At 41.2% G+C, this 26,627-nt stretch overlaps 1 non-coding gene across 1 annotated transcript; it reads left to right on the top strand.

Moving 5' to 3' along the window:
* Positions 1–9,087: 9,087 nt before the first annotated feature.
* On the top strand, positions 9,088–9,159 carry TRNAW-CCA. The gene has a single exon. It is a non-coding gene; the product is annotated as a tRNA-Trp (tRNA).
* The last annotated feature ends 17,468 nt before the right edge of the window (positions 9,160–26,627 follow it).

Here is a 26,627-nt window from a genome sequence, read left to right as displayed (position 1 = left end):
GGGAAGACCAAGAATACTGGAGTGGGTAGCCTATTCCTTCTCCAGGGGATCTTCCTGACCCAGGAATTGAACCGGGGTCTACTGCATTTAGGGTGGATTTTATACCAGCTGAGCTACCAGGGAAGGGTAAATGAAAGTCGCTCAGTCATGTCTGACTCTTTGCAACCCCATGGATTGTACAGTCCAGGGAATTCTCCAGGCCAAAATACTGGAGTGGGTAGCCGTTCCCTTCTCCAGGGCATCTTCCCAACCCAGGGGTTGAACCCAGGTCTCCCACATTCCAGGCAGATTCTTTACCAGCTGAGCCACCAGGAAAACCCCATAGGTTACATGTTTTAGAAAAAAGTTTGGAATATATACACGAAACTGTTAATATTTGCATTTGTAGTTACTTTTGAGGGGTGGGACTAGGAGGATGAGAGACTTTAATTTTTGATTATAAATGTTTATATATTCAGTGCTTTTACACGTGTACATACTATTCGCATCATTTTGAAAAAACGATGACATGAGAATAGCTAAATTCAGAAACATATATTTAAGCTTTTAGTTACCTTTTCCTAAGTTTTAGGAGTCATCACTCAGAAAACATGTTTTCAAGGGAAATTGATAAAGTTAATCTGTTTCCCTTTGATGAAAGATGAAAAAAGTCTCAGAATTGAAAACCTATCTTACTTCTCTCGAAATACACTCTCCTAAGCCCTGGAGACAAAGGAGTCTGGAACCTCTGACATCCCAAGGTTTCTTCATACCTCTCCACTGCTTCCTTTGGACCTCAGATAACGCAAAAAATTTAACTAAAGTGTGAGTGCTTTTCTTGAAAGGAAATGAGATTTGGTTATCAGATAGCTTTCCACAACCTGATGTGTGTACTTGGGGTTAAGTGCTGGTCACTATGAATAAAGCTCTGCGGCCCAGAAACTTGCTTTCTAAAGGTCAGCATTGGAAACATCTACCATTTTCCAGATGACAGTTCAGTTGATTAAAGAACAATGTTAATGAGCACTTGGGTTGATTTTTTTCCCCAATGAACCAGATTGCCTTCCACACAAAAAATATTCTTCAACAACCAGACTGCATCACTAATTCCAGTTGGTTGCATCTTGAAATTACTCCACTAGTTGTCAGAGTTAGGGAACTAGAAGGTGTGATTGGTTATGTTTATCAGTTTGTTCATTCACTTATTCATATATTTCTTCATTGTCAGCAGTAAAACATAGTAGTTAGCAGTCAGCTGGTGGCTTTGGAGTCATAAATTCTTGGGTTTGAATTCCTGGCCTGACACTGGTTGTAGAATCTTGGCAGATGACATAACTATCTAAGCCTCCATTCCTGATCTATAAAATAGGGGCAGTTATCAAAAAGTTGCTGTGAGGATTTTTAGAAGAACATTTAAAGAGCCTAGCACAGTACCTGGTGGGGCTTCCCAGGTAGCTCAGTGGGTAATGAATCTTCCTGCAATGCAGGAGATTCGGGTTAGATGCCTGGGTCAGGAAGATCCCCTGTATCCTGGCAACCCCCTCTAGTATTCTTGCCTGGAAAATCTCATGGACAGAGGCGCCTGGCAGGCTGCAGTCCATAGGAAAAGACCGAAGCAACTGAGTACTCACACACAATACCTGGTACATATCATATGCATAACCAAAGTTTACAACTGTCATTCATGAGTTTGTCATTAAAACATATATATATATTTATTTACTGAGTACATGTGATATGCCAAATTTTGTGTCAGAATTTGAATTTTTAATATGGTTAGGATTTGATCCTGGCTTTTAAGAGGGTAAAATTTAGATCAGAGGTGAATTCAGGGGTTTCATGAATTTGGATAGGAAAAATAAAAACAACAACCCATATTTATTTTTCACTAACTTCCAACTGAACTTTAGCATCCTTTTAATTATGAATTTGGGCTTTCGTGGTGGCTCAGTGACAAAGAATCTGCCTGCCAATGCAGGAAATGCAGGTTGCATCCCTGGGTCAGGAAGATCCCCTGGAGAAGGAAATGGCAATCTACTTCCGTATTCTTGCCTAGGAAATCCCATGGACAGAGGAGCCTCAGTTCAGTTCAGTCTCTCAGTCGTGTCCGGCTCTTTGTGACCCCGTAGACTGCAGCACAACAGGCTTCCCTGTCCAACACCAACTCCTGGAGCTTGCTCAAACTCACATCCATCAAGTCTGTGAGGCCATCCAACCATCTCATCCTCTGTTGCCCCCTTCTCCTCCTGCCTTCAATCTTTCCCAGCATCAGGGTCTTTTCCAATGAGTCAGTTCTTTGCATCAGGTAGCCAAAGAATTGGAGTTTCAGCTTCACCATCAGTCCTTCCAGTGAATATTCAGGACTGATTTCCTTTAGGATTGACTGGTTTGATCTCCTTGCAGTCCAAGGGACTCTCAAGAGTCTTCTCCAACACCCAGCTCATCAATTCTTTGGCACTCAGCTTTCTTTATAGAGAAGCCTAGCAGGCTTTATCAGAGAAGGCAATGGCACCCCACTCCAGTACTCTTACCTGGAGATTCCCATGGATGGAAGAGCCTGGTAGGCTGCAGTCCATGGGGTTGGACATGACTGAGCGACTTCACTTTCACTTTTCACTTTCATGCATTGGAAAAGGAAATGGCAACCCACTCCAGTGTTCTTGCCTGGAGAATCCCAGGGATGGAGGTGCCTGGTGGGCTGCAGTCTATGGGGTCGCACAGAGTTGGACACGACTGAAGTGACTTAGCAGCAGCAGCAGCAGCAGCAGCAGCAGGCTTTATAGTTCATGGGGTCGCAAAAGAGTAGAACACGACTTAGCCACTAAACAATAACCGTAAATTTATACAATAAATTACAGACGTAGTCACAATGTATGTGACCTTGTCACCCACAGAAATCATGGACATTTTCATAACACATTGTAATTTTGCAGAGATTTTGAAGTTTTATTTTTTTTTTAGTTTTATTTTATTTTTAAACTTTACAATATTGTGTTAGTTTTGCCAAATATCAAAATGAAATTTTATATACACACATCATTGCTTCAAAATTATAATAGTTATTAGACTCACTGCTGGCTATGGGAATTGTGTTAATAAAGAAGCATATACATAACTATATCTCAAATTTGATAACTTGACAGCTATATATTAGTTTCTTTATTTTGTGGTCCTATGTATTTTATCTTATGCATTTTAAAACAGTGTTTTGAAATGCATATATAACATACATCTACCATATATGAGTATATGGTAAATGTTTGAGGATGTCCATAAAAGCACTATTCAGAAAACTGAGAACAAACTACATCTTCGTCAATAGAAGAATGAATAAACCCGTGGCAGTATATTCATATGATGAGATACCACCCAGCAGTAGGACTGAATACACAATCGCTACATTCAGCAACATGGGTGAATTTCATAAACGTGATTTGAGGAAAAGGAATCTGACATAAAATGGAACATACCGTATGACTCAATTTATACGAAGCTGAAAAACAGGCTAACTAATATCTGGAGTTAGACATCAAAGATAGTGTTTATCCTTTTGTGGGGAAATGGTTGGGCTGGTGTGTGGGGCTTTAGGATAATTTATTGGTCCAGATGTTAGCAATGTCAGTGTGTTCACGTCATACACTTATTTATAGTTGTTGTACTTTGATAAACATTTGCTTGAAAAAGAGATGTTCAGGGATTTCCCTAGTAGTCCAGTGGTTAAGACTTTGCCTTCCAATGCAGGAGGTTTGGGTTCAATCCCTTGTGGGGAGCTAAGATCCCACATGCCTTGGGTCCAAAAAACCAAAACATAAAACAGAAGTAATATTGTAGCAAATTCAATAAGCACTTTAAAAATGGTCCAAATCAAAAAATCTTTTAGAAAATAAAAGATAAAATAAAAGGAGGGGTCCATAGACTTCACCAGGCTACCATACACTTCACCAGGCTACCAAAGGAATTCACAACACAGAAAAAAATTAAGAACCTCTGGTCTAGGTGGAGACACAAATTCAGAGAAATTACTGTAATACGAGGTTTCATACACACCCTGGATGTTCCAGATCTTTCATGATCCCGGTATTCTATGGATCTATAATTCATACTTTTTGCACCAAGAATCCAATATTTTTATATGGAAAGGATGGTCACTGCAACTGTGGGAAAGGAACCACAAAGTACTGGGAAAGCACAGAGAAGGGAACCATTAATTTTGCCAAGAGTGCTCAGGAAGGAGTCTCATGGAGTGGGTGATATTTTAGTGGAGCCTCAAAGGATAAGTTGACTTTCAACTAAAGGACTTCCTGTCAAAGAGAGCAGCATCAGGAAAAAAAAAAATAGGAAGCATGCTGTTTGGAGAACATTGAGTCATCTGGTGTGGCTGGATCCTGGGGAAGATAATTGGGAATGGTGGGGGGAGGGGAAAGTGGGAGATACATGACAGACTGTGTATCATGCTAAGGGGAAGCAACCAATGCGGGCTATTTCTTTTTGCTTTGTATTGACAGAAAAGACATAAAGAAAGGTGCCTAAAATATAAGTGTGCAGCTTGATATATTTTCACAAAGTGATCACATCTGTTTTACTAGCACCCAGATCATGAGACAGGACATTAACAACATCCCAAAAGCCTCTTTGTGATCCCTCCTAGTCCCAACAATGATTCCCGACTTTACTGAGACATGATTGACATAGAAAAAGCTAAAATATTTAATGAATGTGACTCGATGAGTTTGGAGATATAAGTATACACCACTATCAAAGCCATAAACATATCCATTGCCTCCCAAAGTTTCCTCCCACTTCCTTTTTTTATAATTATCTTTGTATGTTGTGTTGTGAGAAAATTTAACATGGCACACTCCCTTAGCAAATTTTAAGTGTACAAAACAGCGTTGTTAACTCTAGGATCTACATTATATAGTAAATTTCTGGTGGTGGTTTAGTTGCTCAGTTGTGTCCAACTCTTTGCAACTCCATGGACTATAGCCCACCAAGTTCCTCTGTCCACGGGATTTTCCTGGCAAGAATACTGGAGTGGGCTGCCATTTCCTTCTACAGGGGATCTTCCTGACCCAGGGATCAAACCTGCATCTCTTGTGTCTCCTGCTTGGCAGGCAGATTCTTTACCACTGAGCCACCGGGAAGCCCCATAGTGGATCTCTAGAACTTATTTAACTTTGCAGAACTGAAACTTTGCGCCCTTTGATTATCATATCCTCATTTCACCCTTCCTTGGCAACCACATTCTACTCTATGCTTCTATGAGCTTCACTATTTTAGCTTCCACATATAAGTGAAGTTGTGTAGTATTTGTCTTTCTGTGTCTGGCCTGTTTTGTTTAACTAATGTTCTCCAGGTCTGTTCATGTTGTCACAAAAGGCAACATTTACTTTTTTTTAAGGCTGGATAATGTTTGATTATATGTATATATCACAGTTTCTTTATCATTCATCTGTTGACAGGTGAACAGGCTATTTCCTTATCTTGGTTATTGAGAATAATTCTACAATGAACATGGAAGCTCAGGAACTCTTTGAAATCCTGATTTCAATTTTTTTTATTTTTTTGGGGGGGGATAAATACCCAAAGTGAGATTGCAGTACCATACAATAGTTTTATTTTTAACTTTTTAAGGAATTGCCATACCGTTTTCCATAGTGGCTGCACCCATTTACATTCCCACCAACAGTGTATTAAAGTTCCCTTATCTCTGCATTCTCACTAACACTTGTTATCTTAGGGGTTTTGTTTTTTTTAGTAATAGCCATCCTAACAGGTGTGAGGTGACATCTCGTGCTTTTGATTTGCATTCTCTCAAGATTAGTGATGTTGAACACCTTTTCACATACCTGTTGGCCATCAGTGTGACTTCTAACACCATAGATTGGTTTCGTTGGGTTTTGTGCTTTATTTAACATATGTACTATTTTGTGTCTGGCTCTTTTACTCATGTTAGTAAGTGAAATGTAACATCATTGTATGTAGTCATGGATCATTGCCACCTAAGTTTAAGCAGGGGAATGGCTTGACCTGACTTCTATTTTAGAAAAATCACTTTAGCAACTTGGAGGAGGGTGGATAAGATAAGAGACAAGTCCCATGCAGGGATCTAGAGCAATAATCTAAGTGAGAGATGATGAGGGCTTGACCCAGAGCTCAGGCAGTGGGAAAGGACAAGAGGCAGACAGATCATAGTCACCCTGAGCTCCGGAGAAGCAATTCAAAACATATGTTCCATACAGTGTCCTTCAAACACAGAGGAGAGTGCTCAGAATCAGATCAACATTAATTGACCATGACATTAGTTTGTGTGCTTGTCAAGACTTAAATGAAACAAGCTACATCCCTCTAAGACTCTATTGTCATAGATGACAGGAATGAGACAGACCAAAAGCCAAAACAATGTGGATAAATGAAGACTGTCCCTTGAGATGTTAGTGACCTCAAATGATATCCGAGGAGTTTTGCAGTTGAGCTATTTTTCTTAAATTTCTGTTGAGCTGTGGAGCTTCAATATAAAATATAGATTAGTTAGAAAAATAAAATCAAGATTGGAGAGACAATAGAAATAGGGCAGAATTTCAGCATAATGTTGGGAGAAACGAGACGGCTGAGGGTATGAGATGGGTGTGTAGGATGAAGAGATGGAGAGATAGTTGGCAAAGCTTGCAGTGAGAGCCTTTGTCTTACTGGTCATGCTTCTCAAACTCAGGAATGCATAACCCTGACAACTTGTCAGGAGGAACTTGAGTCACCTGATAAATATGGTACATCTTGCTGGAGTGTCCCCAGGGTTGAAGAGAAGGATGCCACGTATATAAAAGTAAACAACATGTTATGGAATAGAATATAAATTTTATGTGAAGTATCAAAATAAAACACCAGATTTAAATAATTTTTTAGCCAAAATGCTTACTCATTCAGCCCCAATGTTCCCCTTTCCATTCAGTACATGAAATTTAGAGGAGAAGTTTTAAGAAGCCTCATCTCAGCAGCAAAAAAAAAAAAAACAAAACCCTCATCTCCTTCACTCCCAGCTCCATGCTGTACTCTATGATGCTAGGACCTCCACTGAGCTCTTTTCCAGACTGGGTGTTGCTACTCATTCAACAACATTCCTTCCTTTACTCATTCATTCCAACAATATTAAGTAAGAGCTTACCACACACCAGGAGCTGAGAGATGTTTTTCTCCTATATACTATCATAAGCTCCAAAAAGGACTGTGCCTTAAAACAAACAAACAAACTTTAACATTTGCCAAATCTTGCATATATCAGATGTTCTGTTTGTGGACATTAAATGAAATGGGATCTTTGCAAAAATCTGAGGAGGAATTAGGAGAGAGACAATAAAAGAGAGAAAATGGGATAAGCATGTGTGAACTAACTGCTAACTATTATGAATCACACATATTGTTTCACCTATGAACTACTCTGAGATAGACTATACATTATATCCACTTTATAGCCAAGGAAATTGAGGTTGAGAATGAATAGGGTAACTTGTTTGAAGTAATACAGCTAGTGACAGAGCACAGATTCAATCCCAGCTTTGTCTGACGCTAAAGTCTATGGAGAACATTTATGGAAGTATAAAACGCATATACCCTTTGACCCAGTAATTCTACTTCTAGAGGAATTTATCCTCCTGATACTGTGATGTATAATAAGAAACATATATTTGGTCTACATCCCATTTCTGGCACATAGCTCCTGGAGCTCTTGGAATTATCTGAGTGATGGGAGAAATAAAGATGTCTCTTGTTATGTTAATGAGGTGACTCCTGTACCACACCTACGAATGCAGTCTGGGTGCCAGTGAAGCAGACCATGTGATCAGAGGCCTGTGAGTCACAGCCCCTTTCCTCTCCCTGCCTTGGGCTTAATCACTAGCGAACAGCGATCTTCATGCCTCTGTAAAGAAGCCTCCCTAAAAGCTCAAGAAGGATGGGGTTCAGAGGGCTTCCTGCCTGGTGAACATGTAGATATTTGGAGATTTCAGAGCGCATAGAAGCTCTGTGCTCTTTCCCCACACCTTGCGCTATGCACCTCTTCAGTCTGGCTGTTAGTGATCTGTATCCTTTTATAATAAACCAGTATTCTAGTAAGTGGGCTTCCCTGATAGCTCAGTTGGTAAAGAATCCACCTGCAATGCAGGAGACCGTGGTTTGATTCCTGGGTTGGGAAGATCCCCTGGAGAAGGGAAAGGCTACCCACATCGGTATCCTGGCCTGGAGAATTTCATGGACTGTATAGTCCATGGGGTTGCAAAGAGTCGGGCATGACTGAGTGACTTTCACTTCACATTCTAGTAAGTAAAATGTTTCTCTAAGTTCTGTGAGGCCGCTCTAGCAAATAAATTGAACCCAAGGAGGGAGTCATTGTAACTTTGAATCTACAGTGGTCAGTCAGAAGCATAGGTCAGAAGCATTTGGAATTGTGACTGGTGTCTGAAGTAGAGGACTGAGCCCTTTAACCTGTAGAATCTGATGCTGTCCCTAGGCAGAAGGTGTCAGAATTGAGTCAAATTGTAGGGAACTTGATTAGTGCCAAAGAACTGCTTGGTGGTATGGTGAACACCTACCCTCCTCCACGTTGTAAATTGGGTTTAGAATTGTTAATCCTGTAGATATTCTGAAATAAGTGGTTAAATATAAAAATACAAGAATGTTTATTTCAATGTTGATTACAATAACACTATACTGAAAATTATCTAAGTGAAAGTGAAGTCGTGTTCAACTCTTTGTGACCCCGTGGACTGTAGCCCACCAGTTTCCTCCGTCCATGGGATTTTCCAGGCAAGAATACTGGATTAGTTTGCCATTTCCTTCTCCAGGGGATCTTCCTGACCCAGGGATGGAACCCAAGTCTCCTGCATTGCAGGCAAATGCTTTAACCTCTGAGCCAACAATCCTTTACTGGTCATTTGGTTGAATCACTTAAGGACCATAAGAAGCATAACTGTGTATATTGATATGGAAAACTTTTCAGGATATATCAGTAGTTAAAGAAAAGCAAGAGTAGAACAGCATATATTATTTGATTACATTTACCTTTTTAAAAAAACAAATGCACAAATCATATATGCTTGTGTATATAGGCAGGCTTCCTTGGTGGCTCAGAGGTTAAAGCGTCTGCCTCCAATGCGGGAGACCCAGGTTCGATCCCTGGGTCGGGAAGATCCCCTGGAGAAGGAAATGGTAACCCACTCCCGTATTCTTGCCTGGAGAATCCCATGGATGGAGAAGACTGGTAGGCTACATACAGTCCACGGGGTTGCAAAGAGTTGGACACGACTGAGCAACTTCACCTTTCACCTTTTGCGTATAAAGGCACCAAAAATTCTGGAGAGAATCATCAACAGAGATTACCTCTGAGGAGGTTCTGTGATATTCTGCTCAGGTGGGAATGAAGAGAGAGGTCTCCCCTTTTTTTTTTTTCACTTTATTTTCTTTACAAACTATGTGAAAGTAAATTTTAAAACATGACTGTGTATTACTTTCATAATAAAAGAAAACAAGTTAGTAAATTAAATAAAAATAAAGTCTTTTTAATATATCATGATGCATGGATAAGTAAAAGTTCCAGGGACAGGGAAGCTGTTGGAAAGAGAGTTGAAAAAAAGCAGAAGGAGCTAAAGGGCAAAAGAATCAAGGAAAAAAAAGAAAAGAATCAAGGAAAGGGAAAATGGTAGCGTTAGGGAAGCTCATGCCAAGGCTTTTGTTTTTTTACTTTTTATTGGCTCTATCAATAGAAATCTAGTGTGTCATGGTTCTGGGAAGTACTAGTCCAAAATCAAGGTGTCAGCAGGGTTAGTTCCTTCTTCGGGCTTGGCGGAAGAGGCTATTCTATGCTTCTTCCCTAGCTTCTGGCAATCTTTGGTATTCTTTGGCCGGTAGATCTCTGCCTTCATGTTCACACGGTATTCTCCTTGGGTGAGTGCCTGTGCCCAAATTTCCTCTTTTTATAGAAACACGAGCCATATTGAATTGGGGACCCATCTTACTCTAATGTGACCTCACCTTAACTAATTGCATCTGTAAGGGCCCTATTCCTAAATAAGGTCACATCTGAGGTCTTGGGAGCTAGTTAGGGCTTCAACAGATACATGTTTCAGCCAGGAGGGAGGAAACACAATTCAACCCATGAAAGCAGATGTCGACTAAAAAAAGATACAACTTGAGAGTTGTGCGTTAAGTTTTATTTGGAGCAAAATGAGGACTACAGCCCGGCGGGGAGCATCTCAGATAGCTCTGAGAGACTGCTCTAAAGCGGCAGTGGGGGAAAGTCAATATATGAGGTTTTGGTGAAGGGGGAGTTCAATGCCATGAACCACTCGTTTTACAAAAGATTTCTGTTAGTCAGGAAGATCTGATGTCACCATAAAGGGATTTAGAACTTCTTTAGATATGAGGAGATGCAAGGATCGAGACCATAAAATCTGTTCCTAGGAACATCCAACTATCTAAAGACCTGTCCCACCAGATTGCCTGGAGCACAGAGTACCTCACTCTACCCTGAACTCCCTCAGAGGTTGTTGAAGGCCAACAGCTATAGCAGCATGGGGTTCAATCTCCGCAGAGGCAGATGGCAAATACTTTTGTTGTTCAGTCGTTGGCAATGATCTTGGTAAGTGTCAGTTTGTAGTTGACACACACAGATATTAACATGTTTATGATCTGTGTCATGTGCAAAGATTTGAACTTTAAGATTTTGGATTTCTCTGTTTTAGAGATAAACCAAATTTTTCCTGTGAAATAATCAACATACTAGTTTTCACGTTTTGGTCAAAATCACATTTTATGCAAGGGAACTCTGGGAATACTGACAAAACCAGAAAAACAATTATTGCTAGCTGATTGAAGATCACTATGAGCTGAGTGGAAGCTTGAGAAATTCAGAGGAAAAATAGGTAAATACTTGGTCTTGGATTTCTTTCCTTTGTTGTTGACTAACCCTGTTTTAAAGCGATGCTTTTTCCTGCCTCAGTGCTCTCAGATTTTACCAGTGAACCTCACAATTACACTGCAGTATAATGAGACTATGGTCACATTTTGAACTGTGTTCACGTTTTGAACTGTGGTGTAAGAGAAGACTTTTGAGAGTCCCTTGGACTGCAAGGAGATCAAACCAGTCAATCCTAAAGGAAATCAGTCCTGAATGTTCATTGGAAGGACTGATGCTGAGGTTAAAACTCCAATACTTTGGCCACCTGATGCAAAGAACTGACTTACTGGAAAAGACCCTGATGCTGGAAAAGATTGAAGGCAGGAGGAGAAGGGGGCAACAGAGGATGAGATGGTTAGATGGCATCACTGACTCAATGGACATGAGTTTGAGCAAGCTCTAGGAGTTGGTGATGGACAGGGAAGCCTGGCATGCTGCAGTCCATGGGGTGGCAAAGAGTTGGACATGACTGAACAACTGAAATGACTGACTGATAATGAGACTATAATAACTGTATGTCTGCTTATAACAAACTGTGTATGGTTTAAGGACTTAGACACCATTTCTCTCTTTCTCTCTCACTCTCCTCTCTTCTTTCTTAATTTTTCAAATTAAAAAATTAACTATGTAAAATACACATAACAATAACCATCCTAATCATTTTAAAGTATACAGTTCAGTACTGTTCAGTACCCTCATTATTTGCAACCAGTCTCCAGAACTTTTTTACCTTGCAAAACTGAAACTCTGTACTATCCATTAAACAACAGCTCCCCATTTTCCAGTTCCCCAAGGCCCTGGCAACCACCATGCTACTTTTTGTCTTTATGAATCTGACTACTCTAGACGCTCATGTAAGTGAACTCATACAATATTCGTCATTTTGTGCCTGGCTTATTTTACTTAGCATAGCATCTTTAAAAGTTATCCATGTTGTAATCCGTGTTAGTATTTCCTTCTTTTTTAAGGCTGACTAATATTCCATTGTGTGTGTGTGTGTGTGTGTGTGTGTTTGTGTATACATATGTATGTAAATCACATTTTATTTATCCATTCATCCATTGGTAGACATTTAGGTTACTTCCAGCTTTTGACTATTGTGAAAAATACTACCATGAACAAATATGAGTTTACAAATATCTCTTCAAGACTCTGCTTTCAACTCTTTTGGAGATGTAGCCAGAAATGAAATTGCTGAATCACATGTAATTCTTTTTTGAGGAGCAGCCATACTGATACAAGGCTTTTAAATTGTTCTATACTTACTGCTTGATTCAAAATATAGAAGGCAAGAGGGTGGCTGTTTTTCAACATATAAACCACACAACATCCAGGGAAGTAGCCTTGCCATCAGTAAAATCGAGAAGATTTTTTAAAAGATCTCTGATCCCACAGCAAATGTAAGAGTATGCTCCAGACTGTTTCCCTGAGATGAGAAGGGAAAGCAATTGCTGACTAAGTTGCTTAAGGATCTAAGTATTTTCTGCTGGGAAATATTTATCCGTCTGGTAGAGCTGCAAGTTCTGGGGAGTGCTCTCATTAGAAAACAGCTGATGATTCCAGGAAAACTTGGAAGAATCACCATGGTGATGGGGAGTGACCCATTTAGAGTGTTAAGGTCTATTGTGGGTTGAACTTCAAAAGATGCCTGTATAAAAGTTCCTCTTTCATTTTTTGTTGGACAGACGATATGAAATAAGGTAACATTATTATTATTATCTCCATCTCTCTTGCAGTCTGATGTGCTAGGGAGATGCCTTCAGCGTCTAGTACTGGCTTGGTTATACCTTGACAGCCCTGTGAGTTGAGCAGACCACTTAACCTCTCCAGCCTTTGAGGGTTGACCTAAAGAGCCTCTAAAATCCCTTTAGTTTGTGGATTTAATTCTATGCATATTTATAATTGCTTCAGCTTCTTTTTGTTTGCCACTTACTTTCTCTGGAACTTGGCTATTAAGCAAATTTGCTTAATCAGATACAGTGGACAATGAAGAAATAAGCCGAAAGGTGCTGAATGGACAAGCATGACACCAAAGCTAAAGCTCCTTCACCTTATTGCTTTCCTGGGACCTCAGGTGCACAGAGTTGATCTGACCATACTCAAGGGTCAACTCGTCTTTGATGGTTAGTCTGGACATCGTTAGTGTTTCAACTGTTAGTCTGGACAAGGCCCTTCTCTGTTTAATCTCACTCTATTTTCTTCTCCTTCATCTCATATCCCATTTCTAGCAGTGGGTTTGGTGGTATAGATAGACTATTGTATTAATATGTAATTCTAATGGCAATGCTATGGGATGGACAATGGTGTTATCCCCATCTTACATGTGGGGACACCAAGGATTCTGGAATATAAGGGGCAGGGAAGAATTTCAGCCCAGCTAGACAGATCCAGAATCTACATCCCTAAACACTACATCATTTAATCAAGAAAACTTGTTTAAAATACAATTTGTCTCTAAGTTATTTTGAACTGCATGTGGGAAACTCCCCTCCCATTCTTCAAAGAAAATGTTAACAGATCTGTTTTGAGGCACTTTGCTTGTCTTCATTCATCTTTTGCAGAACTTGGTCACCAACTCAGGTCACTGTCTCTTTGGATTTCCTTTTCCTCCATTCCATTTCTTGAGAAACTTGGAGTTATAATTGTCAGCTTGGCCCTTAACTCTATTGCTTGCTGGGGACATAACTGAAATGCTAAATGATAGCATTTCCTCTCCATAAACAGAATACCTTTCCTCTCACATTGTATTCTTCATGCATTTCACTTGTAAGAAGATGATTGTTGACATACAGAATAGCTCTTGAAGTCACATTTCTGCCCTGAATGAATAGTATGCTGCTGCTGCTGCTGCTAAGTCGCTTCAGTCATGTCCGACTCTGTGCGACCCCATAGACGGCAGCCCACCAGGCTCCCCCATCCCTGGGATTCTCCAGGCAAGAACACTGGAGTGGGTTGCCATTTCCTTCTCCAATGCATGAAAGTGAAAAGTGAAAGTGAAGTCACTCAGTCGTGTCCGACTCTTAGTGACTGCAGCCTACCAGGCTCCTCCGTCCACAGGATTTCCAGGCAAGAGTACTGGAGTGGGGTGCCATTGCCTTCTCCAGAATGAACAGTGTAGGGATTTATAATAAAATGGAGTGTAAGTCACCTTGAAGGTAAATCCATCCCAAATTGATGGTTAGCTAATGTGATGGCCATTTGACATTCCTGGCATTCTTAACACAACTCTGATAGGTGATGGGCCCAGAGAGATTATTGGCATTGGCTGTATTTTGTGTGTGAGCCCTGGTGAGAGGGAAGGACATTCCTGGAAGAGTTGCAGGGGAGGAAGAGGGTAAGGGCTTGGTTGATTAAGAAGATTCTTTGCACATTTGTCTCAAGATGGCAGGATGGAGGGTTCAGATCATAACTGAGAGGGGAGAAACTACAAATATTGATGATGGTGATGATGATGATGAACTTCAGATCCAAGGTTTAAGGTGAAGATAGAATGAGAGAATGACTTTTGAACAAGGTGATTGAGAAGGTCTACAGTGGGACTATGTGAAGGTGTCCCGGTCTGGCTGAGTCGTTCAGGCTTTTACTTCTGTGTGGAGACAGAGTACCCTGGGGTGGTCCTCCTGACTGGTGCCAAGCATCCATGAATCCAGGCCAGGGCCACACCCTGTCTTTAGAGTCCTCTCTTTTCTTTTTCCTAGTTTTAAGGCCATGCTATTACATAATTTAGACATAACAGCCAGAGATAACTTTCTGCTTGAAACAATTGTATTTTTTATTGGATAGGTTTGACTAAGTAAAAGACTTCTTTCTTCATGTGAGCATTTTATTCTGTTAATTGTAGAAAGTCTTTGCAGAGACATTTTTGCAAATGATAGAATCTAACACTTCCCCTAAGAGAGTGATCCTTAAGAAATCCCAGACCTTTCAAGGAAATCGTGCACCCCTAGCATTAAATTCATTAGAGTCCCATCAGAGCATTCTAATGCAATTTTTATGAAGTGTCTTTTATTTTGTACTTGGTTCTTCTGTAACAAATGAGTCATTGATTTTCAAAAAATTTTAAATGTATCCAGAACCTTTTTTTTTGGTTTTTGTTTTGAACAGCCACTTAGACGCCAAAACCAGTAACCCTGTCCTGTCTCCCTGCTGCTTTGCTGTAAAGAGAGCTTTCCTCTAAATGGATCACCATGGTTCTGCTGACAAGGAACCAGCCAAATTGTTGACTAGGTGAAAGAAACGCCTCACAAGTCTTTGTAAAATGTAGCCCAGCATTTATTTTTTAACACTTGTGTGCTCTGTTCCAGGAAGGCCTGAAAACAACAATTTAAAAAAGAATTTTAGGGCTAATCTCAGGTCTCTTTGTGATTCACAAGGTATTCTAATCTCGGGTTTGTTTGGAAGCCTCTCCACGTGAGTTTAAATAGGGAAGCTGACTGGAGCCCTCACCATGAAGCTGTGGTTGGATACAATAAACCGCGGAGGACTTAGTCAAAGACAGATTCACTTGATGCCAAATTCTTTTCTCTCATCCAAGAGTGGCCAACGAGACCAAGGGTGGGAGTGGGAATTCACCAGGGTTTTTCAACAAAGCATTCCAATAAATTAAAAAACAAACAACCTTTGTTAGAATGAAAAAAAAAAAAGTGTTTGTAATGCTGGCTTGTTAGAGCGCCCTCATGTGTCTCAGTGTGGTAATATCATTTTGGGGCTTTCCAGGTGCAAAAAAATGCTCTTCTGAGGCACTCCAACACTGTTGAATGACGTTCTCTTCCTTCCCATTGGTTTCCAGGGCCATAGAGGAAGCTCCTTCTTCTTTAGGTGTTGTTAGAACTTCCAGTGTGATGATTATTTTTTATCAGAAGCTGTAAGCATAAACGACCTCATTTTTCAGGGTCTAACATGCATATAGCATGTTCAGTAAGTACCTACTCCCGGCTTCCCAGGTGGCGCTAGTGGTAAAGAGCCCACCTGCAATGCAAAAGACATAATGAGACTCGGGTTCAATCCCTGGGTGCGGAGGATCCCCTAGAGGGCCTGGCAACCCACTCCACTATTCTTGCCTGGGAAATCTTATGGACAGAGGAGCCTGGTGGGCTACAGTCCATAGGGTCACAAAGAGTCGGACACAACTGAAGCAACTTAGCACGCACCTGACTGAGTTAGTCTAAACTAAGAACTGGCATTGGTGGTATGGCACTGAGCTTAGCTTCCAGAACTCATCAAACCAGACACTCAAAAAACGTGAAATTTACTGCATAAATTAAATTATGCCTCAATATAATATAAACTATCCTCAATAAGCCTCACATAAAAAATTTTCAATTCCTAAAAGAATTACCATGGACTTTTTCCAACCTACAAATCCCCAACCCTTCTGGGTTAACAAACTCTTGGCTTCCTTTTCTTTGCCCATCTGTAAAAGACACCAGGATGAACTCTTATGAGTCTGCAAGTTCCAATCCATTTCAAAGCCCCAGTGGGGTCAGACTGCATTCCAAGCAGTCCGCTCCCTGACTCTGCCATTGTGCCTGAGAAGGAGTGTGCAGTGACACGGAGCCTCCCTGGCATTTAGATATTGAAAAGGAAAACTTCAAAGTTCCAGGCCGGTGCTAACTCTGTTACCAACAAGTGGGAACCCATTGAGGGGAAAGGAGATCTGGGCCCCGAAGGCAAATTCAAACTGTCAGTTCGCTGGCTTCGCTCCTTGGCAGATAACAGCCAGAAGCCGTGCCTTGTGCAGACCATCCATTAGTCACAAGACTGAATGTTCCACCCCAGGCAGCGCCCAACATCTGAGTCTAAAGCAAACAGCTTTGATTCAGTGACTCCCAAATGTTCTACCCGCCCTTATCCCCAGCAATGGTGATCCACAAATGTTAATCCAGGCCAGTGTTCTTAAACTTTTCTGGGCTCAATTATCCCCTACCTTGCTAAAACCTAATTCTTATATGTTCTCATCACACCCACACATTAAAGTAACTATGTGAGGTGATGGATGTGTTAATTAGTTCAATTATAGTAATCATTTCACAGTGTATACATTTACATTAAATCATCACGATGTATACTTTTTAAAAATCACATTGTACAACCTAAATATATCCAGTTTTTTACCTGTCAATTACACTTCAATGAAGCTCAAAAAAAAAAAGAGGTAATAATCGACTAAGGAGGATATTTTCTAAATAACAGTTCCCGGGCTTCCCTTGTGGCTCAGCTGGTAAAGAATCTGCCTGCAATTAGGGAGACCTGGGTTCGATCCCTGGGTTGGGAAGATCCCCTGGAGAAGGGAAAGGCTACCCACTCCAGTATTCTGGCCTGGAGAATTCCATGGACTATACAGTCTATGGGGTTGCAAAGAGTCAGACGCGACTGAGTGAAAAAAAAAAAAAAAACAGTTCCCAGCACCCACCCATACCTGAGGTTCCAGTGCAGTAGGTCTCAGAGTAGCCCCTGGAAAATGCATTTTAAAAAATTGAATATAAGTTTCAGGTGTGCAACATAGTGATTCAATAGTTTTATAGCTTATACTCCATTGAAAGTTATTATGAAATAATGGCTATATTTCCCTGTACTGTACAATATATCCTTGCTGCTTATTTATTTCGTACAAAGTAGTTTTTATCTCTTAACCCCCTACACGGAAAAGGCAATGGCAACCCACTCCAGTACTCTTGCTTGGAAAATCCCATGGACGGAGGAGCCTGGTAGGCTACAGTCCATGGGGTCACGAAGAATCAGACATGACTGAGTGACTTCACCTTCACTTTTCACTTTCATGCATTGGAGAAGGAAATGGCAACCCACTCCAGTGTTCTTGCCTGGAGAATCCCAGGGACGGGGGAGCTTGGTGGGCTGCCGTCTATGGGGTCACACAGAGTCGGACACAATTGACGCAGCTTAGTAGCAGCAGCAGCAGCAGCAACCCCCTACCCTGGTCCTCTTCCCACTGGTAAAAACTAGTTTGTTCTCCATATCTGTGAGTCTGTTTCTGTTTTGTTATATTCATTCATTCGTTTTATTTTTTAGATTCCACATATAAGTGATAGCTCAGAATATTTGTCTTTTTCTGTTTAATTTATTTCACTAAGCATAATACCCTTTAGGTCCACCCATGTTGTTGCAAATGGTAGAATTTCATTCTTTTTTATGGCTCAGTAATATTCCAGTGTGTGTGTGTTTGTGTGTGTGTCTCACATTATCTTTATTTATTCATCCATCTATGGACACTTGGGCACACATCTCATATCTTAGATGAACACTGAGGTGTATGCATCTTCTCAAATTAGTGTTTTTGTTTTCTTCAGAGATATACCCGGGAGCAGAATTGATGGATCATACGGTATTCCATTTTTAGTTTTTTGAAGAACCTCTTTATTGTTTTCCATAGTGACTGCCCCGATTTACATTCCCACCAACAGCATACTAGGGTTCCCTTTACTCCACATGCTCAAAAACTGCATTTTAAAAAAGTACCTCGGATGATTCAAATGTAAGAAGTCTAAGAACTATACGTTAAGAAATGAAGATCTAAAGCCTAGAAAACTTTTATTTTTAGGCTTTTGCTTTTACTTAAGAAAGTTTAACATTTTACTTTGAAAATATTTGATCTATAAAGTGGTTGAATAGCACTGTGATTAAGAATGGGGCTCTGGAGCAGGGTTGCTGAGTTCAAAGCCCACCTCTACCTATTTTTATCCATGAGGTCTCAGACAACTTACTTAATCTCTCCACATCATGTGTGTAAGAGGGGGTAAGATCAAATAAGCTAACACTTAGAAGGCACTTAGAACAGTGCCAGTAAGCATTAGATAAACATCAAGTATCATTCTGTCCGGATCAATAAAGCCTGAGGGGAATATTGCAAACTGTGAACAAAGAGAGTTACTTCAAAGAGCTTTTCATTTCAAGCTTGGACATCTCCAAATATTTTAAATGGTAGAGAAACTATAACCACCTTATGCTTGCCAACTTTCCAGCATTCCTGATTTCTTTACCCTGTTTTCAATATTAAACATGTAAGCTGGAGAAAGAAAAAGCTAATATTAGCAGTACCCTTCTTTGACTGATTAAGAAGCTTAAGACAGCTCATCTATTAGCTTGTTCATATTTACAAGTTGTACATAATTTTGGTGATTCATTTTAAAAAAAATAATTTTATTCATGTATTTATTTATGGCTGTTCTGGGTCTTCATTACTGCACAAGCTTTTCCCTACTTGTGGTGAGTGAGGGCCAGCTACTCTCTAGTTATGGCACACGAGCTTCTCGCTGCAGTGGCTTCTCTTCTTGTGGACACAGACTAGAGTGTGGGCTCACTAGTCGCAGCTCTAGAGTCTAGAGCACCGGCTCAGCCGTGTGGTGCAGGGACTTGGCTGCTCTGAGGCATGTGGGATCTTCCTAGACCAAGGATCAAACCCATGTCTCCTGCATTGGTAAGCAGATTCTCTACGACTGAACCACCAGGGAAGCCCCCTTTGGTGATTCTTAAACATAGATGCAAATCAGAATCACGTGTAGAGCTCTTGAAAATTACAAATTTTGACTCAGTAGAGAAGGCAATGGCACCCCATTCCAGTACTCTTGCCTGGAAAATCCCATGGATGGAGGAGCCTGGTGCGCTGCAGTCCATGGGGTCTCGAAGAGTTGGACACGACTGAGCGACTTCACTTTCACTTTTCACTTTCATGCATTGGAGAAGGAAATGGCAACCCACTCCAGTGTTCTTGCCTGGAGAATCCCAGGGACAGGGGAGCCTCATGGACTGCCATCTATGGGGTCGCACAGAGTCAGACATGACTGAAGCGACTTAGCAGCAGAGATTGGAGGGAGGGGAGAGGGAATCTGAATTTCTAAAAGCTTCTCTCTGTAGTTAGGCTATACATTCCAAATTACTGTTACAGGTGATGGCTAGGATAATCTACCTTGTTTTATGTCTTAAGAAACAGACCGAAATTAAATACTTTGCCAAGGTTACTCAGCAAATTATTTGCAGAAGTAGGAGTTGGATTTTGGTCAGTAATTTTAAGGTCAATATTCTCTCCACTACAGTTCATACTGTAGAGGCTATTTGCACAGGAAGGAATAGACATAGTAAATTTTCATTTGCTTATGAAATGAACTCTCTGATCTGGACTTTATTATTGTTTTGATGTGGGCCATTTTTTAAAGTCTTTATTGAATTTGTTACAATATTGCTTCAGTTTTCTTTTTTGGTGTTTTGGCCATAAGGCACGTGGGTTCTTAGCTCTCTGACCAGGGATTAAACTCCTATTCTTTGCATTGCGAGGCGAAGTCTTAACCCCTGGACCACCAGGGAAGACCCTGATCTTTAAATTAGAACTGATGATCTAGGATTCTGAATTCCTATTAGATTGCACCTTTTACCTTCTTACCTGTGTGTCTCCATTTACTGATTATTCCCATTACATCCCTGGACATGTGAAAGAGAGCTGGCTCCCACGGAGACTGGCTCAAATCCCTATGGGAAATAGGATCATGAACTTGAGGATTCTTTCTTCTTCTCCACTCTAAGAGCTTAAGAAACTCCAAGAACCACAGCTTCGTCATAGACTAATCCAAGATAAATGGCATGTAAAATGAGGAAATGAGGAGTCTCTAAGATCATGATCCTAAAACTGTTATCCTGTTAACAAGTCCCTGGGATATGAATCAGGAGAATATCTGAAAGGTGATTCTAGTGGCTAAAGGCAGTGGCATTTTGGTGACCTCAACTCTGGGATGAGGTTTTTATGGGCTGGCTTTTCATCTTGGGACATATATGTGACCTATAAAGTCGCTCAGAAACCATTTTCTTCCATGTATTATCAGAGAAGAAAATCTGTCAAATTAAAACCTGCCATGGGAAAGGGGTATCCACCAGTCAAATGAAATCATTCTGCTGAGCTTGAGCCAGGGAATCAAACTGGGGCAGTATCATTTCACTTACAAAATGGCCCTGCAGGCTGGACTCCCTGCGTGCAGACCTTCACACATCACCAACCCCTTGTAAATAAAACAGATCTTTATTAGTTACTTCTTGGCATCCACTGGTTGCTTTCCTTTTAGATTTTCTCTTGCCCAAATTTCAATATCCTGCCTTTGCATTTTTGCTCCTGATCTTGTTGAAATACTGTTTCTTTCCTTTTTTTTTTTTTTTTTTTAATGAAAAGATCCCTTTTAATCAGATAGCTCTTGCTGGCATGAGCTGTCAGAGGTATTCATTTCAGTGGACTCTGGCCGTATGCTGTATTACCGTGGCAACAAGATTTAGAGGCACAATCCTGGCCTTGAACTTGTCAGAGTCTCCAACGATGTGAACTCAGCACATATTACTCTCCAGCATATTAAGTTGTCATGCCAACCACTAACATAAAATCCATCTCTCTCTTGTAGGGTTTTAATTCAATAACTTTTCAAATTGGTTCCTTCTGTAATTCAATTTGGCCTGAAATGTAATATATGAGTGTGTGTGTGTGTGTGTGTGTGCAGGGGGGTACCTGTGTATTTAACCAGTCACTAATGGTCTTCCACTAAATGACTGGAGATTGGAAAAGCAATTTAGGTCAAAAGTTCATCAAAAAGCAAAGAAAAACCAGTGCTGGCTCTAACATAAGGAGACTACAGTTTTGGAAATTTTGACAAAGAGGTAACTAAACAAAATCTCAAGAGTTGACTTCTGCCTTTAGTATGTAAGGGACTCCATCTGCACAGCTGCACAGAACATTCAATAGCCAGAGTAGCTGCACCCCTATATGTGTTCCGAGCTCTTTTGATAAGTTTTGAGTACGAACCAACTTCAGTTTCTTAAAAGTACTCCTATTTTCATACTTACATTTTATTTTCCTCTAAGCCAGAAAGCTTTGTAGGAAGCTGTCCCCTTAGAAAATCTTGTTAGGCAGACAACTAATTTTATCATCCCAACCTCACAGAGTAAGGAACGGAAACACAGAATTTAAGCAGTGTGTCCACAGCCCCCTGGCTTGCAAGTGTCAGGACTGAGGCTCAAAACTGGCAGTGTGGTTCAAGTCTCAGCTTTGTGTACTGCTTCATTGCATTCTGGCTGATTGAGCCCCTTTGCAAGATCTTATGTAAGAAGCATTGATTATCTAAACTCACAAACTCCTTGAAGGCAGAACAAATCTAACACTTCTATGTCTTTTTTAGTTTCTAGCTGGGTGCCTTTGGGCTTCCCTGGTGGCTCAGATGGTAAAGAATCTGCCTGCAATGCGGGAGACCTGGGTTCGATCCCTGGGTAGGGAAGATCCTTTGGAGGAGAGCATGGCAACTCTCTCCAGTATTCTTTCCTGGAAAATCCCCATGGACAGGGGAGCCTGGTGGGCTATAATCTATGAGGTCATAAAGAGTCAGACATGACTGAGTGACTAAGCACGCACAGTACATAATAGTTACTCAGAAATATGGTTAGCTTGGTAAAGATTGATCTATTAATAGGAGAATCCTATAACAGAATATAAAATTCAAGGTCACTTTGAAAACAAATTAAAGTTGTAACAATGGGGACTATCATCACCCCCAACCCATAGGCATTCTACAGAACAAACTCATTGAGAACAGAAGTTGTGTTTCATGGTGTGTTGGTGTGTTTAAACATGATGTTCAGTTCAGTTCAGTTGCTGAGTCGTGTCCCACTCTTTGCGACCCCATGGACCGCAGCATGCCAGGCCTCCCTGTCCATCACCAACTCCCAGAGTCCACCCAAACCCATGTCCACTGAGTCGGTGATGCCATCCAACCATCTCATCCTCTGTAGTCCCCTTCTCCTCCTGCCCTCAATCTTTCCCAGCATCAGAGTCTTTTCAAATGAGTCAGCTCTTTGCATCAGGTGGCCAAAGTATCGGAGTTTCAGCTTCAACATCAGTCCTTCCAATGAACACTCAGGACTGAACTCCTTTAGGATGGACTGTTTGGATCTCCTTGCAGTCCAAGGGACTCCCAAGAGTCTTCTCCAACACCACAGTTCAAAAGCATCAATTCTGCGCTCAGCTTTCTTTATAGTCCAACTCTCACATCCATACATGACTACTGGAAAAACATGGTGTGTTTAACATTAAACATGGTGTGTTTCTTGGCCCCACCAGACACTTTCTACCTTTTCCTCCTGTGTTCTCTGCCCAGAGCATGTGACTTTTTTTAAAAAATGTTTTTAAAATTGAGGTATAGTTCATTTACAATAATGTGTTAGTTTCAAGTATACAGCAAAGTAATTCAGCTATATGTACACATATATATACACATATGTATATGTAGATATATTCTTTTCAGATTCTTTTCCATTATAGGTCATTACAAGATATTGAGTATAGTTCCTTGTGCTATACAGTAGGTCCTTGTTGTTTACTTATTTTATATATAGCAGTGTGTACATGTCAGTCCCAAACTCCCTAACTATCCCTTCCCTCCACCCTTCCCTGCTGGTAACAATAAGTTTGTTTTCTAAGTCTGTGAGTCTGAGTTTGTTTTGTAAAGAAGTTCATTTATATCATTCTTTTTAGATTCCATGTATAAGTGATACATGATATCTGCCTTTCTCTGTCTGATTTACTTCACTTAACATGATAATCTCTAGGTTTATCCTTGTTGCTGCAAATGGCTTTATTTCCTTCTTTTTATGGCTCAGCAGGTCAGGAAGAAACAGTTAGAACTGGACATGGAACAACAGACTGGTTCCAAATAGGAAAAGGAGTACGTCAAGGCTGTATATTGTCACCCTGCTTATTTAACTTCTATGCAGAGTACATCATGAGAAATGCTGGGCTGGAAGAAACACAAGCTGGAATCAAGATTGCCGGGAGAAATATCAATAACCTCAGATATGCAGATGACACCACCCTTATGGCAGAAAGTCAAGAGGAACTAAAAAGTCTCTTGATGAAAGTGAAAGTGGAGAGTGAAAAAGTTGACTTAAAGCTCAACATTCAGAAAATGAAGATCATGGCATCTGGTCCCATCACTTCATGGGAAATAGATGGGGAAACAGTGGAAACAGTGTCAGACTTTATTTTTCTGGGCTCCAAAATCACTGCAGATGGTGACTGCAGCCATGAAATTAAAAGATGCTTACTCCTTGGAAGGAAAGTTATGACCAATCTAGATAGCATATTCAAAAGCAGAGACATTACTTTGCCAACAAAAGTCTGTCTAGTCAAGGCTATGGTTTTTCCAGTGGTCATATATGGATGTGAGAGTTGAACGGTGAAGAAAGCTGAGCGCTGAAGAATTGATGCTTTTGAACTGTGGTGTTGGAGAAGACTCTTGAGTGTTCCTTGGATTGCAAGGAGATCCACTTAATCCATTCTAAAGGAGATTAGTCCTGGGTGTTCTTTGGAAGGAATGATGCTAAAGCTGAAACTCCAGTACTTTGGCCACCTCATGCGAAGAGTTGACTCATTGGAAAAGACTCTGATGCTGGGAGGGATTGGGGGCAGGAGGAGAAGGGGACGACAGAGGATGAGATGGCTGGATGGCATCACTGACTCGATGGACGTAAGTCTGAGTGAACTCCGGGAGTTGGTGATGGACAGGGAGGCCTGCTGCTGCTGCTAAGTTGCCTCAGTCATGTCCGCCTCTGTGCGACCCCATAGACGGCAGCCCACCAGGCTCCCCCGTCCCTGGGATTCTCCAGGCAAGAACACTGGAGTGGGTTGCCATTTCCTTCTCCAAAGCATGAAAGTGAAAAGTGAAAGTGAAGTCATTCAGTCATTTCCGACTCTTAGCGATCCCACGGACTGCAGCCTACCAGGCTCCTCCGTCCATGGGATTTTCCAGGCAAGAGTACTGGAGTGGGGTGCCATCGTGGCATGCTGCAATTCATGGGGTCGCAAAGAGTCGGACACGACTGAGCGACTGAATTGAACTGAATGTTCCATGTATAAATATACCACATCTTCTTTAGCCGTTCATCTGTCAATGAACACTTAGGTTGCTTCCATGTCTTGGGTATTGCAAATAGTGTTTCAGTGAACATCTGGGTGTGTGAGTCTTTTCAAATTACAGTTTTCTCCAGATTTATGCCCAGCAGTGGGATTGCAGGATCAGATGGTAACTATATTTTAATTTCTTTAAGGAAACTCCATATTGTTCTGCATAGTGGCAGCACCAATTTACATTCCCACCAAGAGTACAGGAGGGTTCCTTTTTCTCCACACCCTCCCCAGCATTTATTTGCAGACTTTTTCATGATCTCCATACTGACTTGTGTGAGGTGATAGCTCCTTGCAGTTTGGATTTGCATTTCTCTCTGATAATTAGCAATATTGAGTATCTTTTCTTGTGTCTGCTGGCCATCTGTATGTCTTCTTTGGAGAAATATCTATTTAAGTCTTCTGACTGAGATTTTATTAATCAGATCAGATCAGTCGCTCAGTCGTGTCCGACTCTTTGCGACCCCATGAATCGCAGCATGCCGCGATGGCACCCCACTCCAGTACTCTTGCCTGGAAAATCCCATGGACGGAGGAGCCTGGTAGGCTGCAGTCCGTGGGATCGCTAAGAGTCGGAAATGACTGAATGACTTCACTTTCACTTTTCACTTTCATGCTTTGGAGAAGGAAATGGCAACCCACTCCAGTGTTCTTGCCTGGAGAATCCCAGGGACGGGGGAGCCTGGTGGGCTGCCGTCTATGGGGTCGCACAGAGGTGGACATGACTGAGGCGACTTAGCAGCAGCAGCAGGCCTCCCTGTCCATCACCAACTCCCGGAGTTCACTCAGACTCATGTCCATCGAGTCAGTGATGCCATCCAGCCATCTCATCCTCTGTCGTCCCCTTCTCCTCCTGCCCCCAATCCCTCCCAGCATCAGAGTCTTTTCCAATGAGTCAACTCTTCACATGAGGTGGCCAAAGTACTGGAGTTTCAGCTTTAGCATCATTCCTTCCAAAGAAATCCCAGAGCTGATCTCCTTCAGAATGGACTGGTTGGATCTCCTTGCAGTCCAAGGGACTCTCAAATATCTTCTCCAACACCACAGTTCAAAAGCATCAATTCTTCAGCGCTCAGCCTTCTTCACAGTCCAACTCTCACATCCATACATGACCACAGGAAAAACCATAGCCTTGACTAGAGGAACCTTTGTTGGCAAAGTAATGTCTCTGCTTTTCAATATGCTATCTAGGTTTGTCATAACTTTCCTTTCAAGGAGTAAGCGTCATTGAATTTCATGGCTGCAGTCACCATCTGTAGTGATTTTGGAGCCCAGAAAAATAAAGTCTGACACTGTTTCCACTGTTTCCCCATCTATTTCCCATGAAGTGGTGGGACCGGATGCCATGATCTTCGTTTTCTGAATGTTGAACTTTAAGCCAACTTTTTCACTCTCCACTTTCACTTTCATCAAGAGGCTTTTTAGTTCCTCTTCACTTTCTGCCATAAGGGTGGTGTCATCTGCATATCTGAGGTTATTGATATTTCTCCCGGCAATCTTGATTCCAGCTTGTGTTTCTTCCAGTCCAGCATTTCTCATGATGTACTCTGCATGTAAGTTAAATAAGCAGGGTGACAATATACAGCCTTGATGAACTCCTTTTTCTATTTGGAACCAGTCTGTTGTTCCATGTCCAGTTCTGACTGTTGCTTCCTGACCTGCATACAGATTTCTCAAGAGGCAAATCAGGTGTTCTGGTATTCCCATCTCTTTCAGAATTTTCCACAGTTTATTGTGATCCACACAGTCAAAGGCTTT

This window comes from Bubalus bubalis, chromosome 23, assembly GCF_019923935.1.
Source record: "Bubalus bubalis isolate 160015118507 breed Murrah chromosome 23, NDDB_SH_1, whole genome shotgun sequence".
NCBI lineage: Eukaryota > Metazoa > Chordata > Mammalia > Artiodactyla > Bovidae > Bubalus > Bubalus bubalis.
Note: the sequence above shows the minus strand (reverse complement) of the source record. Positions and strands in the feature narration are given on the sequence as shown.